Raw genomic sequence first — 21,566 nt, 5'->3', positions numbered from 1 at the left:
AGCCACCCAGGCGCCCCAAGACAAATCTTTTCTTAAAGTCCTTTTAAAATAATCTAGAAGTATTTCTTCAACTATAAGTAACTGACATGCTAATTATAAATAATGCTTTAAGAGTGACAGGATAATTATAAATAACACTCATCTGTATGTCTTCCAAGACCTAGGAGGAAGTGTTCTCTTTCCTTACATAGTTTAAGTTGCTCAGTGTCTGAGAAGGTGGTAAACCCTTTAGCTTTAAATATCATTTGTTAAAGCATGTGTCTCACAAATTCAGGTTGTTTTGCCCCCATTTGTCTGAATTACTACATTTTTACTTCAATTCCTTAGTGCACCTTTGTTCCTAGATCATGAACTCACTGCAGGATTTTAGGCAAGTTACTTAACCTCTCTGAGCCTCAGATTATTCCTCCAGGGAAATAATAGTACCTATTTGACCAATGGGTTAATAGATATAAAATGTTTAGAGAGTCCATGGAACAAAATAGGTACTCATTAAAAATTAAATAACAGCTATAATTTATATCAGTTGTAGTCATAGAGATAGACGATGGAGGGCTCAGTTGCCATTTTTAGATACCAATTTAAAATTTCTCAGATTTGAGGGCCAAAACCCTGTAACAATTAAAGTGACTTGGACAAAAGCCCAAGAGGGAATTCATAAACCACTTCAAGGGAGGAAGAGAAGCTCAGGAACCATTCAATAGGCATCATATCCAAATTATCCATCTTGGTAACTAGTAAAGCAGGTCCTTTCAGACCAAGGAAAATGGGTAAACACAGGCTGGGTATCAGCAAGAGAAGCCACTTGAGTGAGGACATCCACACGCAGAGACTTAGACTAATTGAGATTACATTCATTCCACCACGTTTCAGTCCACCTTCTTCTCTGTAAGCTAAGTCTCCTATAAATGAAGTTCAGCATATTAACTTTAATGTGATTGCTTTGAGAGGCTTGTATTCCCCCTCACCTCAATTTTCTGGAAACTTCCATTTTCTTTTTCTTTCTTTTTTTTTTTTTTTTTTTTTTTTTGCTGTTTCAAATTGATCAAAATGTAATAACAATTTTATAGTTATAAATGCACTGGAAATAAAACAAGACATACTAAATACTCTGGAAGTCAAGAGTTCCTACAACAAAAACCCCATGTGATGAAACCCCCATCTTTCTGGCTCTTTTTGACTGCTGTTCATTTCCAATCTTCATCATAAACCTATTTTCATTTCACAGATCTGGAAGGGGCAATTTTTCCTCAAAAAAATGTTCTGCCTTCCTGAATACTCTGCAAAGAGTTCAACAAAATCCAAACCACTTGGAACAAAGTTGAATGAGCGGTATCATCATTATGTACCTTTTGCAAAAAGATACTTGCTAAGTTATTAAAGGGAGAATAACAGATTATTACACATATATTGGTATAAATAAGGCTCAAAAATCTCAGGTTCCACTGTTTCCAACAAATGTTAGGACTGTGAAGGGTGCTTTATTCAAATAACAATAACAAATAACCTACACTGTGGGTTCTTAAAAAAAAAATTAGGAAAGGCTCACTGCTTTAAAATCTGGAGTATACAAAAACCAACGCCACCTTTAATGTAACATGCTTCCTAGCCACAGTAGCATTTTCAGGGGAGGTCAAGAACTATGGCTAAAGTCCAAGAAACAACCAAAACAACAACAAAAAACAAAAACAAAAACACTGAGATAATTTTCTGCATCACCAACCCCAGTATACCAGGTCACTGCCTTCTGAGGCAGGCTGACCTGGGTAATGGACATTAAGGAGGACACGTGATGTAATGAGCACTGGATATATAGAAGACTGATGAATCACCTAACTCCACCTCTGAAACCAGTAATATATTTTATGTTAATTACTTGATTGTAAATAAAAACATAAAAAAATCCCGTCCCCCAAGACAATGACAAATTTGGAGGCAAAAGATCTAAAATACTCTGTTGCCCAACAAAATCCAAAAAATCCCTTGTTTTGCTCTTAAACAACCTAGAAAAATTGAACTCTGTTTTACATCCCCAAATAAGAGCAGTATCTCCTGGAAGTATCAGTGCCTGGAGCTTGCAACCATCAACTCATACTCCTGGTCCATCAGTCCTAATCCTGAAGCTATAATTCCTTTGTTAGAGAAAGGGGGAAAAAATCCATTTCAGGACAAAGCTATTCGAGACAAAAGGAAGGTGTGTCTTCAGTGGGAGAACTGCCAGCTGTCAGAGGACTTCTTGCTCATGTGTTTGAAGATTTTGGACTTCTCTACTTTTTTGGCTTTCCGGTAGCGGAAGCCACCACCGCCTCCTCTCTTTTTAAGCTTGCCGTCATTGCTGCTCATGTTCAGATCAACAAAAAGAGGCACCTTGAAACCAAACAAAAAAGCAACCTGAGGCAAATTTAAGTTATTAACATTGAAGATCTGTTTCAGAGAGTGGGAATCATATGCTCGAATGTAGGACTTATACCCTTCCTGGGCTAACTTATGAGGGATAGTTCTTTTCAATCAATTTTTCAAGCTGAGACTGAACGTCAGAAATTTTGGACCAGGAAAACTGAAATTCACTTAATGGAACCTTGGATTGCTTCAAGTAATGAAGGAAACCCAATTTTTCAGGATGTAAAATGAGCAAGGCATGCCCTCTCCCGTTTAGGCCTCTGGCTGTTCTTCCCACACGATGAATATATTCCTTGGGGTCATCTGGAGGGTCATACTGAACAATCCAGTCAACTTCAGGAATATCCAGCCCTCTCACTGCCACGTCAGTACATAATAATATCCCTAAATCTGCATTGCAGAACTGGAAGAATGGGGTTGTATGCTTATTTTGCTTCTGCCTTCCATGAATGGCCAAGACAGGCAAATCAATGTAGTTCAGCAACTCATAGTGGTATTTCACGGACTTACAGGATGAAAAGAAGACCATCAGTTTCTTCTTCCAGTTCTTCTTAAGTAATGTAAAGAGTAGGAGGAGTCTCTTTTCTGAAGGACAAACAACATAGCCCTGTTCGGGACCATCTATTGTTGCATTAGCTTTATCGTCATCAACACCAACATACAATGGCTCCTTTTTCAAAGAAATCCTTGCCACGTCCTCAACTTTTCGAGTTTGTGTGGCAGAAAAGAGCGTGGTTTCCTTGCATGTTGGCAGAAGTTTAATAATTTGTTTTAATTCCTCTTCAAACCCAACATCCAAGATACAATGAGCCTCATCAATAACCAGACACTGCAAATTGTATACATAAACTCTGGGGTATTCTGCATGTGGTCTAGAAGGCGGCCTGGGGTGGCCACGATGATGTTGATCCCATTACCGAGTTTCTGTGCTTCAGCCGACCTGTTGCTGCTGTCCATTAACAAGCCATATGTGTGAACATGGTGCGTCATTAACTCCTTAAGAACACCGAAAGTCTGCACGGCCAGTTCCCTAGCAGGTGAGAGGGTAAGAACTCCAGTTCCGTTCCTGGGCATGAACTTTAACTTGAAATGAGTTCGACTGCAGGGTTGAGAAATGCCAGTGTTTTGCCACTGCCTGTTTTTGCGGCTGCTCGAAGATCCCTGCCTTCCAGAAGTGGTCTGATACTTTTATGCTGTATTTCAGTCATGTCTGTAAAACCCATTTCTTTTATTGCCCTGAGAGTGTTCTCATTGACAAGATCAGTAAGAGAAGCAAATGAAGTATCCTCAAAAGCACCTGTCAGTCCTAGGGGTAGGCTGGGCACTTCACTGTCCTCTTCCTGATCATCTGGCTTCTCCACACTGTTTTCTGTCCCTTCAGGAGCTTGGGTCCCTTCTTCAGAGTCCCCTTTGTCTTCAGTTTTCACTTTTTTGGTATCAGGCCCAGTATCATCCACAATTTTTCTCTTTTTCTTTTTCTTCTTTTTTGGTTCTGAATTGGGAGACTGTGTTGCTGCTTTTCTATTGCTTTTTATGGTAGATTTCTTTTCTTTTCTTTTTTAATTTAACTTGTACAGTTTTCATTGTTTCTTTAGTTCTCGCTCCATTCTGGGCTTCTGAAGAGCCCAGATTCACAGACTGTTTCAGGGATTTTTTTTAACCTTCCCACCTCCTACTGCTTCTGCAGACATATGTCCATTTTCCGTTTCTTTCTTTCTTTCTTTCTTTTTTTTTTAAGATTTTATTTATTTCTTTGGCAGAGACAGGTCACAAGTAGGCAGAGAGGCAGGCAGAGAGAGAGAGGAGGAAGCAGGTTCTCTGCGGAGCGGAGAGCCTAATGTGGGGCTTGATCCCAGAACCCTGGGATCATGACCTGAGCCGAAGGCAGAGGATTAACCCACTGAGCCACCCAGGGGCCCCCCATTTTGCATTTCTGATAAGCTCACGTCCAAAGCTCCCTGGAGCTTTAAGTTTTGCTGGCGCAATTTCAAGTTCCGTTTCTCGATCTTCTTGCGCGGGAGTTTCGTGGGTAGATGGGACATGCTATTGGTAAAGCGCCTCTACTGCGGCGCCACAACTCGGCTACCAGGTAGGAAACCTCCATTTTCTGAATCCTCCAAGGCAGCTTTGCAGCCAGAGAATCAGAGAGCTTGCTGGGGACTTAACCTACAAGAATGTCAGGTTCCAGTGGCAAAGAAGGAGCTTGTAGTTGCTCTTCTATGCAAAGCCTTTTTCACACGGAAAAAGAAAGCTTTGGTGGTGGTACTAGAAATGTGTGGCTCCGACTCAAAGGATCAGTGAGTGTCTTCGACCCTTTTGTGTACCCATAAACACGCTCTTTGATTCCCATTCAACTCAACAAATCTTTACTGAGCTCTTTCTATAATCAAAGTACTGTGTTGCATTCTGTGGAGGAAAGAGGTGTAAGATACGGTGTGTCCTCCATTTACAGCTACCATTTGTAGGACCTGTTTCTATTTGCAGCTCCAAGCCTGTGGTTGTGTCTCTAACTTTTACCTAGAAAGAAACAGCCCAACACAACACAGATCTCTGCTTTATGCCTTTCCTTGCTTAGGAGGAGCTGTATTATGTGGATTTCCTTTTGTGATAAAGATATTTACCTGTCTCTTGAAGGCTTTATATCTTATAAGTGAATCCATTCAAGCCTCATTCAAACCAGAGTATCTGGTCAAAGAGGAAGTTAATTTTCACTCCACCAGAACGAATGGGGATCATCTTTGAAATATGACATAATGTAATTCCCCTTTTATAGAAGTTCCTTTCTTTCTTGGCTCTACCCCTTGCTGGGAGAGATCTTGAATGAGCTGCCTAACCCCCTGCACCTAGCTCCCTCATCTGTAGCATGGGATAGTCCTAGCCCCTACCTCATAGGACTGTTGTGAGGCTTAAATGACAAAAGATAGAATCTTCATGGAACAATTCCTGGTACATAGTAAGCAACTAATAAAGGTTGGCCATCATTATCATTTTTAAATTACAGTAGTACCAACTGTAGTATTATCCTTTTAGCACGTCAGTAGACTCTTTAAAGGAGTATCCCAGAAGAGTGAAATAGTTCAGTATATTTCACAGTAGCTCCTTAGTTGCCGGAATGCCACTAAAACATCAACCATACCACGTGCCTAAGAGAATAAAAGGACTGAACCAGAGTATGGAAGCTTCCATTTTAGCCCCAGTTCTCCCATGCATTTGCTGGCTAGCTTTGGGCAAGTTAATTTGTAGGACTGCCAAGTAAAATGCAGTAAAATGTAGAATACCTAATTAAAAGTGAATTTCAGATAAATAACGAATTTGTAGTATAAGTATGTCTCATGCAAATGCTAAATAGTTACTCTTATTTTTGTGAAATTCAATTTGAACTGGGTATCCTGCATTTAAATTGGATTTAACCTCTCTGAACTTCAACGTCTGCGTAAATCAAATTTCTGCATTTGATTAGGCCACTGTTTCCCTAACCTTGCAGAACACTATTTCTAGGGCATGGTTTTTAACTTAAAAAAAAAAAAAGAAGAAGAAGAAGAGGTCATTCTCCAATTAATTTGGGCAATGCAGAGGCTGTAACTTCCTTTCAAAACTTGCAAAATAGTATATTGAAGTATATGAAAACTCTAGCAGTAAATAAACCTGTTTAACTTTGTTCAACCATCATTTCCCTAAGGCAGTTATTCACAGAATAGTTCTTTAGCACCACTTAATACGTCTAGCACACCTTTTGGGACATGACAGTGCAGGTGATACCTAAGGATCCTTCTGTCCCTAAACATTTATGCCAGACTCCAAAACTGAAGGCCCAGAAATTATATAGTCTAAAGTGCCTCTACCCTGAAGCAAATATAAGCATTAACAACCTACTGAGGATAAAATGCTACCTATCCATTCAGCCCAAGTTTTTAAGTGGAACTCAGTACCTTGTCATGGTCAGAGCAGGTAATACCACCAGCAACTGAGAGAAAATATCTCTTTTTTAGAAAATAAGGACTTTAAAAAACTTCCTAAAAGTTTTGTCATAAAATCAACATCCCATGACTTACTGCCACATACACCTTCAGTAGTTCTTCTATTGAACTGCTGACCATTTTTTTTTTTTTTTTTTTTTTTTAGTGTGGAGTTAAATAGTATTAAGTATATTTATACTGTTGCATGACAGATCTCTAGAATGTTTTTTTCTTTCAAGGGTGAAACTCTATACTCACTAAACACTAATTCTCCTTCCCCTCTCCTCCACCCTTCACAACCACCTTTCTACTTTTTAATTTAAATGATTGTGACTATTTTAAATACTTCATATTAGTATAATCATACAGTATTTGCCCTTTTGTAATTGGTCTGTTTCACTAAGCATAACATCCTCAGGTTTATAGATCTTGCAGAATAACAGAATTTCCTTCTTTTTAAAGACTGCATAATGCTCCATTGCATGTATATACAACATTTTCCTTATCCATCCACCTGTTAGTGGACATGTGAATTGCTTCTAGCCCTTAGCCATAGTGAATAATGCTGCCATGAAAACAGATGTGCAAATATCTCTTCAAGATCCTGCTTTGAATTATTTTGTATATATACCCAGAAGTGGGATTGCTGAATCATTAGGTGATTCTATTTTTAATTTTTTGGAGGAACCTCAATACTGTTTTACACAGTGACTATACAATTTTGTATTCCCTCCAAGGGTGCAGAAGTGTCCCCATTTTTCCATATCCTTGCCAACATGTTATTTTCTGTTCAGGCCATCCTACCAGGAAGGAAGTAATATCTCATTGTGGTTTTGATTTGTATTTCTTTTATGATTAGTGCTGTTGAGTATCTTTTCATATACTTGTTGGCTAAGAGTCATAATCTTTTCTACTCCATTTATTCAGCTCCAGAACCACCAGGCACTCCAGGATGCCATTACCACCCCCTAGGGCCATGTTGTTTTGTTTCACCCTTATTTTGTGCAGAAGTGAAGTGATGTAAAATGTATCAAATACAGAAACCTACATATTACTGAGCATTTTTGACTGCAGGGTCTACGTGACAATGCATTCAGTTAGTACTGTTTAGGGAATGACTAAGGCCTCAGATGACTCTGCTTTCACCACTTTTGCCAAGAAAGTTAAACCGAACTCTGTCCTTGTTAAAACAACAGAAGTTGGGTGCTTGGGTGGCTCAGTTATTAAGTGGCTGCCTTTGGCTCAGGTCATGATCCCAGGGTCCTGGGATCCAGGCCCACATCAGGTTCCCTGCTAGGCAGGGAAGCTTGCTTCTCCCTCTCTCACGACCCCCTGCTTATGTTCTCTCTTTCTCTCTCTCTCTGTCTCTCTCTGTCAAATAAATAAATAAAATCTTTAAATAAATAAATAAAACAAAAGTTTAGGGTCACCTGGATGGCTCAGTCAGTTAAGTGTCTGCCTTTGGCTCAGGTCATGATCCTAAGATCCTGGGACCGAGTACCACATTGGGCTCCCTGCTCAGTGGAGAGGCTGCATCTTCCTCTGCCTGCTGCTTCCCTTGCCTGTGCTCTCTCTCTCTCCCCCTTACCTTCTCTGACAAATAAATTAACAAAATCTTTAAAAGAAGAAGGAGGAAGAAGAGGAGGAGGAGAAATTTAAAAAACTGTGACCCATTTAGGCATGCTTAAGAGAAATTTTGAGAATTTAATAATTAAATAAATAAATATTTATTTTATTAAACATCTAGAATGTATGGTGCCATCAACAGAAAGCGGGAAAGTAAAGACCTCCCGAAATCCTCTCCTATATCAAAGCCATGAGAAAACTGGAAAAATTGTCAGAATTAACTTTTTTAGGACTTTAGAAATGAACCATGAGCTTACAGTGATCTAAGGAATCTTTGTCCATAACAGGGTTGAATCTCAGTAAGTATAGAGAGCTTTGTGACTTTTTTACTCATCCTCTTCCCATTATTCTCTCTCAATCTTCCTCGGATACATAGTAGCCTTGAAAACTAATAGCCCACAGTCCTGTTGAAACAGCAGCATTGTAGCCACTGGAAAGGGCAGAAAGTGGCTAGAGTTTCCTCAAACATTCACTTCCAGAGAATTGAAACTATTTGTCTAGGAATACCCTGGAAAACTCCACTCACAAGACTGCCTTTATTTGATCTGACTCACAGGTCACCTAAACAAACAGACTTTTTCTTAGGGCTATTTGTTAACAACCATTAGAGGTAAATAATGAATATTGCAGCTGCCTGAAGTAGTAGAAAACAGTTGTTGCAAACCATAGACTAAACATAAAACTTTAAAGGAAAAGTTGATATGTCCATAGATAACTTTGAAAACCTCCAACTTATTCCTGGAAATCTAGAAAGCCAGATGCATATGTGGAGTCCTGCACAAGCCCATGACTGTGCACATGCTCAGAGATTATCAGAGATGTTCCTAACTTCTCACCTCTGACTAAACTTGTGGCTCTGTAATAAGAAGGAAATAATGGCTAATGCAGAGTTCTCAAGTTCCTGGCTGAGTGTTGAAGATGTAATCCACCATGTGCACAGAGTCCCTCAGCAAATACTGGGAGACTTCCTGGTTAAAAATCTCTTTCTGATTGTTAACTGACCAGAGAAGAGACTTCAGTGGTTACACACAACAAAAACTACAGACTTTGTAAAATTTGTCCAGAAAAGTTACAAAACCAAACCTTATGAGGGAGAAGAATCTGATTTCCAGTGAACATACTATATTTTACAAAATATCCAATTTTCAACAAAATATTACAAGACAGGGGCACCTGAGTGGCTCCATTATGTGGGCATCTGCCTTCAGTTCAGGTGATGATCCCAGGATCCTGGGACTGAGTTCCACATCAGGCTCCCTGCTCAGTGGGGAGCCTGCTAGCCTCTCTCCCGATCCTCCACTTGTGCATGTTATCTCTTTTTCTCTCTCTCTCTCTATCAAATAAATAAATATAATCTTAGAAAACAAAATTACAAGACATGCAAAAAATTTTTTGAAAAAAAATACAGCTGACACACAAGGGGAAAACATAACCAAGAGAAAGTGTTCCTGAGGACAACCAGTAATTGGACATAGTAGTCATAGACTTTAAATCAGCTATTTTATATGTGGGGAAATAACTAAGGAAATCATGTCTACAAAATTAAAGGTAAGTATGAGAATGGTGTCACAACAAATAGAGAATATCAATGAAGAGATAACAATTATAAAAATAAACTAAATAGAAATTCTGGAACTGAAAAATACAATATTAAAATGAAAAATTCACCAGGGGGATAGCTCAATACCAATTCTGAGCAAGCAGAAGAAAGAATCAGTGAACCCTAAGATAGGTCTATTGAGATTTTCCAGTCTCCATAATAGAAATAAAACAGAATTAAGAAGAAAAAGTCAGACTCAGAGATCATCAAGCATACCAACATATGCATAAATTAAATCCCAGAAGCGGGGTTGGGGGGGGAAGGAATAAAAAGACTATCTGAGACATAATTTCCCATATTTGATTTAAAAAAAAAACCTTCATATTCAAGAAGCTCACAAACTCCAAGTAGGATAAAGGGAAATAAAACAAAGAAACACTTAGTCACATCATAATAAAACTGGTGAACCATAAATAGAGAATCTTGAAAGCAAGAAGGGAGAAGCATTTCATCAGATAAAATGGATTCTCTATTGGAGGACATTCTAATCTTATCAGATTAGTAACTGATTTCAGAAACCATGAAAGCCAGAAGCAGTGGAATTATATATTCAAAGTGTTATGGGGGAGAAAGTTTATTATCCAAGAATTCTATATCCTTCAAAATATGAAGGGAAAATTAGGATATTTCTAATAAACAACTGAGATTATTTGTTACTAGCAGAGCCCTCGTAGAAGCAACACTAAAGAGAGTCCTTCAAACTAAAATAAAAGGCTAGCTTATAACTGAAATTCACAGGAAGAAAATAGATGGCATTGGTAGAGGTAACTAAATACACAAGACAATAGAAATGCATTTTTTTCTTTATAACTCTCTTTTTTCTCCTAAATCATTTTTAGAAGTTTATTAAGTAATAATTATAAATCCATGTTGATGAGCATACACATGTAAATGTGTACTTTTTTGACAATAGAGACACAAAAGAAGGCAATAAGGAATAGAGCTATATAGGGGAGCAAAGTTTTGATATACTATTAAATTTAAGTTGGTATTAATCTGAACAAGATTGTTACAAATTAAGGTGCTAATTGTAATCCCCTATGTAACTGCTATAAAAATAACAAAGAATTGCAGAAGTAATTTTTAATTTTAAAAAATTTTAATTTTTTAAATTTATTTTTTCTAAATAAATAGAAAATAATTATTAAGCACACACACACAAAAAACAGTAATGGAAGAATAGAGGAACAATAAAGAAGACAAGAAACATAAAATGCAAACATCAATTGACAGATGTAAATCATACCTTATCAGTAATTACATTAAATAAAAATGAGTAAACCTTCAAATTAAAAGATGATATGGGCATAATGGACAAAAAATTACCTAATTCAATGCTGGGTACACAAGGTACACTTGTGTAGATTCAAAGACACAAAAGACTGAAAGTAAAAGGATGGAAAAAGATATGCCACATAAATGGTAAACAAAAGAGGGCAGGACTATTTATACTAATTGCAGAAAAAATAGATTTTAAGACAAAATTGTCTTAACAAACACCAATCCATAAAGTAAATACAGCATGTATAAACATGTATACACCTAAAAACAGAGTACCAGAATACATGAACCAAAAATAAAATTGAAGGAATAAATGGATAATTCAACAATAATAGTTGGAGGTTTCAATACACACTTTCAATAATATATAGAATAACTAGACATAAGAGTACAGCAGGAAATACAAATTTGAACACTATAATCCAAGTAAAACTCCACACAACAACAGTAGAATACACATTCTTCTGAAGTACAAATAGAAGGTTTTTCAGGATATACCATATGTTAGGCCATAAAACACATCTCACTAAATTTACAAGGGTTGAAATCCCATCAATATGTTTTTCAATCATAATAAAATGAAATTTGACATCAATGATTATAAGATATTTGGGAAATTCACAAATATATGGAAACTGGGCACCATGTTTTTAAGTATTAAATGAGTCAAAGAAGAAATCACAGAAGAAGTGATTTCTTCCGTGAAGAAGAAGAAGAAGTGAGAAAATACTTTGACATGAATTTTTTAAAAAATATATCAAAGCTTATATGATGCAGCTAAAGTAGCACTAAAAGGGAAATTTATAGTCATAAATATCTATTACGAAAAAAAGATCTCAAATCAATAAACTAATCTTATACTTTAAGAAATTTGAAAAATTAAAAAAATAACACCCTCCAAAAAGGAAAGAAAGAAATAATATATATTTGAGCGGAAATGAAATAGAAAAGGAAAAAATGGAGAAAATCAATGAAACTAAAAGTTGGTTCTTTGAAAAGATCAACAAAATTGACGAGCCTTTAGCTTAGACTTACCACAGAAAAAGAGAGGACTCCAATTTCAAAATCAAGAATGAAAAAGAAACCTTATGAAAATAAAATAAATGCTTGTTTATTTGTATAATTTGCCAACAAATTAAACATAAATTATTTTGTTCTAGGAAGACACAAACTAGTGAAACTGATTCAGAAAGAAATAAAAATAGAAAAAAATAGAAAACAAAACTAACCTAAAGAAGTAAAGAAATTGAGTTAGTAATGAAAAAACTTTCTATAAAAGTAAAGCCCAGCACAAGATAGCTTCAGTGGCAAATTCTACCAAAACTTTAAAGAAAAATTAACACCAACCCTTCACAGACTCTTCCAAAAAAACCACAAAAGAGAAGGTAATGTTTCCTAACTCATTCCATGAAATCAGTGTTACCCTGACACCAACACCAGACATAACAAAAAAACAATAGACCAATATCTCCAACGAATATATATGTAAAAATTCTCAACAGAGTACTGACACAGTCAATTCAGCAATATAAAAAGAAAAGTGATTATACAAAGCAACTAACTGGAATTTATCCCTGAAGTGCAAGATTGGTTCAACGTACCATAATCAATCAATGTCATCCTCCACTTTAATAGAAAAACAAAACAAAACAAAAATCACATGATCAATTGACACAGAAAAAGCATTTGAACAAATACACGATTAAAAAAAAAAAAAATCATGTTCAAATACTCAACAAACCGTGCGGGAAAGGAACTTCCTCAACTTGATACACAGTATCTAAGAAAAGCCCACAGTGAACATCAGACTTAATGCTGAAAGCCTGAAAGCTTTCCTAAAAGATCAGGAAAGGGACCTTTCTAGACAGTTCTAGAAAACTTTCTGGACATTTCAAGATTATATTGGACGTTCTCACCAGGGTAATTAGTGAAGAAAAGGAAATAAAAGTCATCCAGAGGTGGAAGGAAGAAGTAAATCTATCTCCATTTGCTGATGACATGATTTTGTAAACAGAAAATTCTAAGGAATCCACAAATATTTATTAGCGCTAATAAACCAGTTCAGCAAGTTTGCAGGATATAAGACCAATTGAGAAACATCAATTGTATTTTCCTATATTCTAGCAATGAACAATTGGGAAATGGAATTAAGAAAATTTCATTTACAACAGCATCGAAGAGAATAAAATTCTTAGAATAAATTTTAAAAAATAAGTGTAAGACTTGTACGCTGACAAACACAAAACACCATTGAAAGTAATTAAAGAAGACATAAATAACTAGAAAGATAGCCAGTGTTCATGCACTGGAAAACTTAAAACAATTAAGATAGCAATATTCTCTGAATTAATCTACAGATTTCAAAGTCCCTATTTCTATGAAAATCCCAAAAGTTTTATTTCCAAAAATTGACAAACTAATACTAAAGTTCATATGGACCTTCAAGGGACTCAGAATAACTAAAATCACCAGAAAAAGAAGAACAAAGTTGGAAGACTCATATTTCCCAATTTGAAAGCCTTGTACTGAAGCCAGTGAGCACATGAAAAGATATTCAACATCATTAGTCATTAGAGAAATGCAGATCTAAACCATAACATAACACTTCACACCCACTAGGATAGCTTTAATCAAAAAGACAGTATATACGTATTGGTGAGGGTAAGGACAAACTGGAAGCCTCATACAATGCTAGTGGAAATACAAAATGACAGTCAATTTTAAAAAGAGTTGACAGTTCCTCAAAAAGTTAAGTACAGGGGCACCTGCGTGGTTCAGTCAGTTAAGACTCTGACTCTTTTTTTTGGCTCAGGTCATGATCTCAGGGTCATGAGACTGAACCCTCTCCAGCTCTGCACTGAGCATGAAGTCTGCTTAAGATTATCTCCCTCCCTCTCCTTCTGCCCTTCCCCCATACCCCTTTCCCCCACACTGCTCATGCACATGCATGCACCTGCTCCCTTGCTGTCCAAAAAAAAAAAAAAGTTAAGTACAGAGTAAATATGACTCAGCAATTCCATATCCAGGTATATACCCAAGAGCACCAAAAACACATGTCCACAAAAATTTATATGTGAATATTCATAGCAGAATTAATTATGATAGCAAAAAGTGGAAACAACCCAAATGTCTGTTATTAATGAGTAGATAAATGAAATGTGAAATATTCGAACAATGGAATATTGTTCAGTCATAAAAGGAATGAAGTTCTGTTAATCTTCTTCACATTTTAAAATATCTGGATCACAGTGGGGGAGTCAAGATGGCAGAGAAGTAGCAGGCTGAGACTACATCAGGTAGCAGGAGATCAGCTAGATAGCTTATCTAATTGCAAACACCTACAAATCCAATGGGAGATCGAAGAGAAAAAGAACAGCAATTCTAGAAACAGAAAATCAACCACTTCTGAAAGGTACGGCTGGCACAGAAGTGAATCCAAAGCGATGGGAAGATAGACCGCGGGGGGAGGGGCCGGCTCCTGGCAAGCGGCGGAGCAACGGAGCACTAAATCAGGACTTTTAAAAGTCTGTTCCCCTGAGGGACATCGCTCCAGAGGCTAAACTGGGGTGAAGCCCACATGGGGTCAGCATGGCCTCCAGGTCCCGCAGGGTCACAGAAGGATCCAGGGTGTTTGAGTGTCACAGAGCTTGCAGGTATTAGAATGGGGAAGCCAGCTACAGAGACAGAGGAGTGAGCTCTCCGCTCAGGGTTACCTTGAACAAGTTGCAGGCTCGGTGAGCTCGGAGTGCGGCTGGAGGCCAGGGAAACTGGAGTAATTGGACACTATTCTCTGAGGGCGCACTGAGGAGTGGGCCCCCGAGCTCTTGGCTCCTCCAGGCCAGAGACTCGGAGGCCGCCATTTTCATTCCTGTCCTCGGGAACTCTACAGAAAGCATTCAGGGAACAAAAGCTCCTGAAAGTGAACCCGAGCTGATTATTCAGCTTGGCCCTTGGTAAGGGCGGTGCAATTCCGCCTGGGACAAAGACACTTGAGAATCACTACACCAGTCCCCTCCCCCAGAAGATCAACAAGAAATCCAGCCAGGACCAAGGTCACCTACCAAGGAGTGCAGGTTCAATACCAAGGAGAGCAGTGGAATTCCAGAGGAGGAGAAAGCAAAGTGCAGAACTCATAGTTTTCTCCCCATGATTCTTTAGTCATGCAGTTAATTTAATTTTTTTTCAAATTTTTTTCTTCTTCTGCTAATTTTTTTTAACTTTTACCCTTTTCTTTTTTAACGTTTTTTAACTAGTTTATCTAATGTATATATATATATTTTCTTTATTTGTTTTCTTTTTTTAATTCTTTCTTTTTTTTTTTTTTTTCTGAACCTCTCTTTATCCCCTGTCTCCCCCCCATGATTTGGGATCTCTTCTGATTTGGTTAAAGCGTATTTTCCTGGGGTCTTTGCCACCCTTTTAGTATTTTACTTGCTCCTTCATATATTCTTATCTGGACAAAATGACAAGGCGGAAAAATTTACCACAAAAAAAAAGAACAAGAAGCAGTACCAAAGGCTAGGGACCTAATCAATACAGACGTTGGTAATATGTCAGATCTAGAGTTCAGAATGACGATTCTCAAGGTTCTAGCCAGGCTTGACAAAGGCATGGAAGATATTAGAGAAACCCTCTCGGGAGATATAAAATCCCTTTCTGGAAAAATAAAAGAACTAAAATCTAACCAAGTTGAAATAAAAAAACCTATTAATGAGATGTAATCAAAAATGGAGGCTCTCACTGCTAGGATAAATGAGGCAGAAGGAAGAATTAGAGATATAGAAGACCAAATGACAGAGAATAAAGAAGCTGAGCAAAAGAGGGACAAACAGCTACTGGACCACGAGGGGAGAATTCGAGAGATAAGTGACACCATAAGAAGAAACAGCATTAGAATAATTGGGATTCCAGAAGAAGAAAGAGAGAGGGGAGCATAAGGTATATTGGAGAGAATTATTGGAGAGAATTTCCCCAATATGGAAAAGGGAACAAGCATCAAAATCCAAGAGGTGCAGAGAACCCACCTCAAAATCAATAAGAATAGGCCCACACCCCATCACCTAATAGTAAAATTTACAAGTCTTAGTGACAAAGAGAAAATCCTGAAAGCAGCCCGGGAAAAGAAGTCTATAACATACAATGGTAAAAATATTAGACTGGCAGCAGACTTATCCACAGAGACCTGGCAGGCCAGAAAGAGCTGGCATGATATATTCAGAACACTAAACAAGAAAAACATGCAGCCAAGAATACTATATCCAGCTAGGCTATCATTGAAAATAGAAGGAGAGATTAAAAGCTTCCAGGACAAACAAAAACTGAAAGAATTTGCAAACACCAAACCAGCTCTACAGGAAATATTGAAAGGGGTCCTCTAAGCAGAGAGAGCCTAAAAGTAGTAGATCAGAAAGGAATGAAGACAATATACAGTAACAGTTACATTACAGGCAATACAATGTCACTAAATTCATATCTCTCAATAGTTTCCCTGAATGTTAATGGGCTAAATGCCCCAATCAAAAGACACAAGGTATCAGAACGGATAAAAAAACAAAACCCATCTATATGTTGCCTATAAGAAACTCATTTTGAACCCAAAGACACCTCCAGATTTAAAGTGGGGGGGGTGGAAAAGAATTTACCATGCTAATGGACATCAGAAGAAAGCAGGAGTGGCAATCCTTATATCAGATCAATTAGATTTTAAGCCAAAGACTATAATAAGAGATGAGGAAGGACACTATATCATACTCAAAGGATCTGTCCAACAAGAAGATCTAATAATTTTAAATATCTATGCCCCTAACGTGGGAGCAGCCAACTATATAAACCAATTAATAACAAAATCAAAGAAACACATCAATAATAATAATACAATAATAGTAGGGGAATTTAACACTCCCCTCACTGAAATGGACAGATCATCCAAGCAAAAGATCCACAAGGAAATAAAGGCCTTAAATGACACAGTGGACCAGATGGACATCACAGATATATTCAGAACATTTCATCCCAAAGCAACAGAATACACATTCTTCTCTAGTGCACATGGAACATTCTCCGGAATAGATCACATCCTCGGTCCTAAATCAGGCCTCAACGGGTATCAAAAGATTGGGATCGTTCCCTGCATATTTTCAGACCACAATGCTCTAAAGCTAGAACTCAATCACAAGAGGAAATTTGGAAAGAACCCAAATACACGGAGACTAAACAGCATCCTTCTAAAGAATGAATGGATCAACCAGGAAATTAAAGAAGAATTGAAAAAATTCATGGAAACAAATGATAATGAAAACACAATGATTCAAAATCTGTGGGACACAACAAAGGCAGTCCTGAGAGGAAAATATATAGCAGTTCAAGCCTTTCTCAAGAAACAAGAAAGGTCTCAGGTACACAACCTAACCGTACACCTAACGGAGTTGGAGAAAGAACAAGAAAGAAACCCTAAACCCAGCAGAAGAGAAATCATAAAGATCAGAGCAGAAATCAATGAAATAGAAACCAAAAAAACAATAGAACAAATCAACAAAACTAGGAGCTGGTTCTTTGAAAGAATTAAAAAGATTAATAAGAATTAAAGAATTAAATTAATAAGAATTAATAAGAATTAAAAAGATTGATAAACCCCTGGCCAGACTTATTAAAAAGAAAAGAGGAAGGACCCAAATAAATAAAATCATGAATGAAAGAGGAGAAATCACACTAATACCAAAGAGATACAGACAATTATAAGAACATACTATGAGAAACTCTATGCCAACAAATTTGACAATATGGATGCATTCCTAGAGACATATAAACTACCACAACTGAACCAGGAAGAAATAGAAAACTTGAACAGACCCATAACCAGTAAAGAGATTGAAACAATCATCAAAAATCTCCAAACAAACAAAAGCCCAGGGCCAGACGGCTTCCCGGGGGAATTCTACCAAACATTTAAAGAAGAACGAATTCCTATTCTCCTGAAACTGTTCCAAAAAATAGAAATGGAAGGAAAACTTCCAAACTCATTTTATGAGGCCAGCACACCTTGATCCCAAAACCAGACAAGGATCCCATCAAAAAAGAGAGCTATAGACCAATATCCTTGATGAACACAGATGCGAAAATTCTCACCAAAATACTAGCCAATAAGATCCAACAGTACATAAAAGGATTATTCACCACGACCAAGTGGGATTTATTCCAGGGCTGCAAGTTTGGTTCAACATCCACAAATCAACCAATGTGATACAACACATTAATAAAAGAAAGAACAAGAACCATGCAATACTCTCAATGGATGCTGAAAAAGTGTTTGACAAAGTACAGCATCCCTTCCTAATCAAAACTCTTCAAAGTGTAGGAATAGAGGGCACATACCTCAATATTATCAAAGCCATCTATGAAAAACCCACTGCAAATATAATTCTCAATGGAGAAAAACTGAAAGCTTTTCCGCTAAGGTCAGGAACACGGCAGGGATGTCCATTATCACCACTGCTATTCAACATAGGACTAGAAATCCTAGCCTCAGCAATCAGACAACAAAAGGAAATTAAAGGCATCCAAATCGGCAAAGAAGAAGTGAAACTATCACTCTTCACAGATGATAGGATACTATATGTGGAAAACCCAGAAGACTCCACTCCAAAACTGTTAGAACTTATACAGGAATTCAGTAAAGTGTCAGGATATAAAATCAATGCACAGAAATCAGTTGCATTTCTCTACACCAACAGCAAGACAGAAGAAAGAGAAATTAAGGAGTCAATCCCATTTACAATTGCACCCAAAACTATAAGATACCTAGGAATAAACCTAACCAAAGAGGCACAGAATCTATACTCAGAAAACTATAAAGTACTCATGAAAGAAATTGAGGAAGACACAAAGAAATGGAAAAATGTTCCATGCTCATGGATTCGAAGAACAAATATTGTGAAAATGTCTATGCTACCTAAAGCAATCAACACATTTAATGCAATTCCTATCAAAATACCATCCATTTTTTCAAAGAAATGGAATAAATAGTCCTAAAATTTATATGGAACCAGAAAAGACCTCAAATAGCCAAAGGAATACTGAAAAAGAAAGCCAAAGTTGGTGGCATCACAATTCTGGATTTCAAGCTCTATTACAAAGCTGTCATCATCAAGACAGAATGGTACTGGCACAAAAACAGACACATAGATCAATGGAACAGAATAGAGAGCCCAGAAATAGACCCTCAACACTTTGGTCAACTAATCTTCGACAAAGCAGGAAAGAATGTCCAATGGGAAAAAGACAGCCTCTTCAATAAATGGTGTTGGGAAATGAAATTGGACCATTTCCTTACACCACACACAAAAATAGACTCAAAATGGATGAAGGACCTCAGTGTGAGAAAGGATTCCATCAAAATCCTTGAGGAGAACACAGGCAGCAACCTCTTCGACCTCAGCTGCAGCAACATCTTCCTAGGAACATCACCAAAGGCAAAGGATGCAAGGGCAAAAATGAACTATTGGGATTTTATCAAGATCAAAAGCTTTTGCACAGCAAAGGAAACAGTTAACAAAATCAAAAGACAACTGACAGAATGGGAGAAGATATTTGCAAACAACATATCAGATAAAGGGCTAGTGTCCAAAATCTATAAAGAACAAACTCAACACTCAAAGAACAAATAATCCAATCAGGAAATGGGCAGAAGACGTGAACAGACATTTCTGCAAAGAAGACATCCAGATGGCCAACAGACATATGAAAAAGTGCTCCATATCACTCGGCATCAGGGAAATACAAATCAAAACCACAATGAGATGCCACCTCACACCAGTCAGAATGGCTAAAATCAACAAGTCAGGAAATGACAGATGCTGGCGAGGATGCGGAGAAAGGGGAACCCTCCTACACTGTTGGTGGGAATGCAAGCTGGTGCAACCACTCTGGAAAACAGCATGGAGGTTCCTCAAAAAGTTGAAAATAGAGCTACCCTATGACCCAGCAATTGCACTACTGGGTATTTACCCTAAAGATACAAACGTAGTGATCCGAAGGGGCACATGCACCCGAATTTTTATAGCAGCAATATCTACAATAGCAAACTATGGAAAGAACCTAGATGTCCATCAACAGATGAATGGGTCAAGAAGATATGGTATATATACACAATGGAATACTATGCAGCCATCAAAAGAAATGAAATCTTGCCATTTGCGACAACGTGGATGGAACTAGAGGGTATCATGCTTAGCAAAATAAGTCAATCGGAGAAAGACAACTACCATATGATCTCCCTGGTATGAGGAAGTGGAGATGCAACATGGGGGAGTTAAGGGGGTGGGAGAAGAACAAATGAAACAGGATGGGACTGGGAGGGAGATAAACCATAAGTGACTCTTAATCTCACAAAACAAACTGAGGGTTGCTGGGGGGAGGGGGTTTGGGAGAAGGGGGTTGGGGTTATGGACATTGGGGAAGGTATGTGCTATGGTGAGTGCTGTGAAGTGTGTAAACCTGGCGATTCACAGACCTGTACCCCTGGGGATAAAAATATATGTTTATAAAAGATTTTTAAAAATTTTTAAAAAACCTAAAAAAAATAAAATAAAATCTTTTTTTTTTTTCCAAAAAAAATGATCTGGATCACAAAGAAAAGTGATGAAAATAACTAAAACTGAAAAAAAATAAATGAAGTTCTGATACATGTTACAACAGGGATTATAACCTTGAAAACATTATGCTAAGTGAAAGAAACCAGACAGAAAAGACCGCATATAGTATGATTCCATTTAAATGTAATATCCAAATAGGCAAATCCATAGGCACAGAAAGTAACTTAGTGTTTACCAGGCACTGGACAAGGGAATGATGGGAAGTCATTGGTAATGGTTATGAGGTTTCTTTGGGAATGGTGGAAATGTTAGAGAATTAGATATTAAACAGTTGCACCATTTTGTGAATATACTAAACACATATATACACGCACACATTCAATCTTACACTTCAAATCAATGACTCATGTATGTGAATTACATCGCAATTTTTACAAAAAGACTAGAACTTGACACACCATTCCAAGAGTTTGCTCCTAAGACAAGTAACAGGTAGAGAGCAGATCAAGATCAAGAGCAGAACTTTTTGGAAGATGAGGAAAATCAGAAATAAGCAGTAGGAGGCCAACCCGCCATAATTTTTTAGGTGAGCAGCAGGGGGAGCCCTTGATAGCAAAGAAAATTACAAAAATAATATTTATGTTTCTGATCATAAAGTTAATACATTCTTTCAGCAGAAAATCTGGGGAAGTACCAAATAAAGATAATTTTTAAAATTACCATTAATTCCACTATCCTGAGAGACACTAACACTTTATTTGTGCAAATCCTTCCAGTCTTTTTTCCGTTTGTACTTCTGTATATATACATATATATAACCAAACGCATTTTTTTAACAGAAGGTAAAAGCATGTTGCATGTGTAGCTTTGAATCCTATTTATTTCACTTTACATTAATTTTTTACATTTTTCTGGTCTTAAATATTTTTGAAAACATAATTCTTATTGCCTACAGATGAATTATAATGAAATAAACCTACTTTTGAATTTTTTTTCTGTTATAACACTGCAGTAAACATCCTTGTACCTAGATCTTTAAACTCCTTGAAAATTTTCTAAGGAGAGATTCCTAGAAGAGGAATTATCATGTAATATATTACCCATGGCTTTAAG

The 21,566-nt window shown here is 37.2% G+C and overlaps 1 pseudogene; it reads right to left on the bottom strand.

The window, feature by feature from the left end:
* Nucleotides 1-2,202: 2,202 nt before the first annotated feature.
* LOC116574319 lies at nucleotides 2,203-4,442 on the bottom strand (annotated as a pseudogene).
* Nucleotides 4,443-21,566: the final 17,124 nt, after the last annotated feature.

The sequence above is a fragment of the Mustela erminea genome, chromosome 15 (assembly GCF_009829155.1).
Source record: "Mustela erminea isolate mMusErm1 chromosome 15, mMusErm1.Pri, whole genome shotgun sequence".
Lineage (NCBI taxonomy): Eukaryota > Metazoa > Chordata > Mammalia > Carnivora > Mustelidae > Mustela > Mustela erminea.
This window is presented reverse-complemented; position numbering and strand designations above follow the sequence as displayed.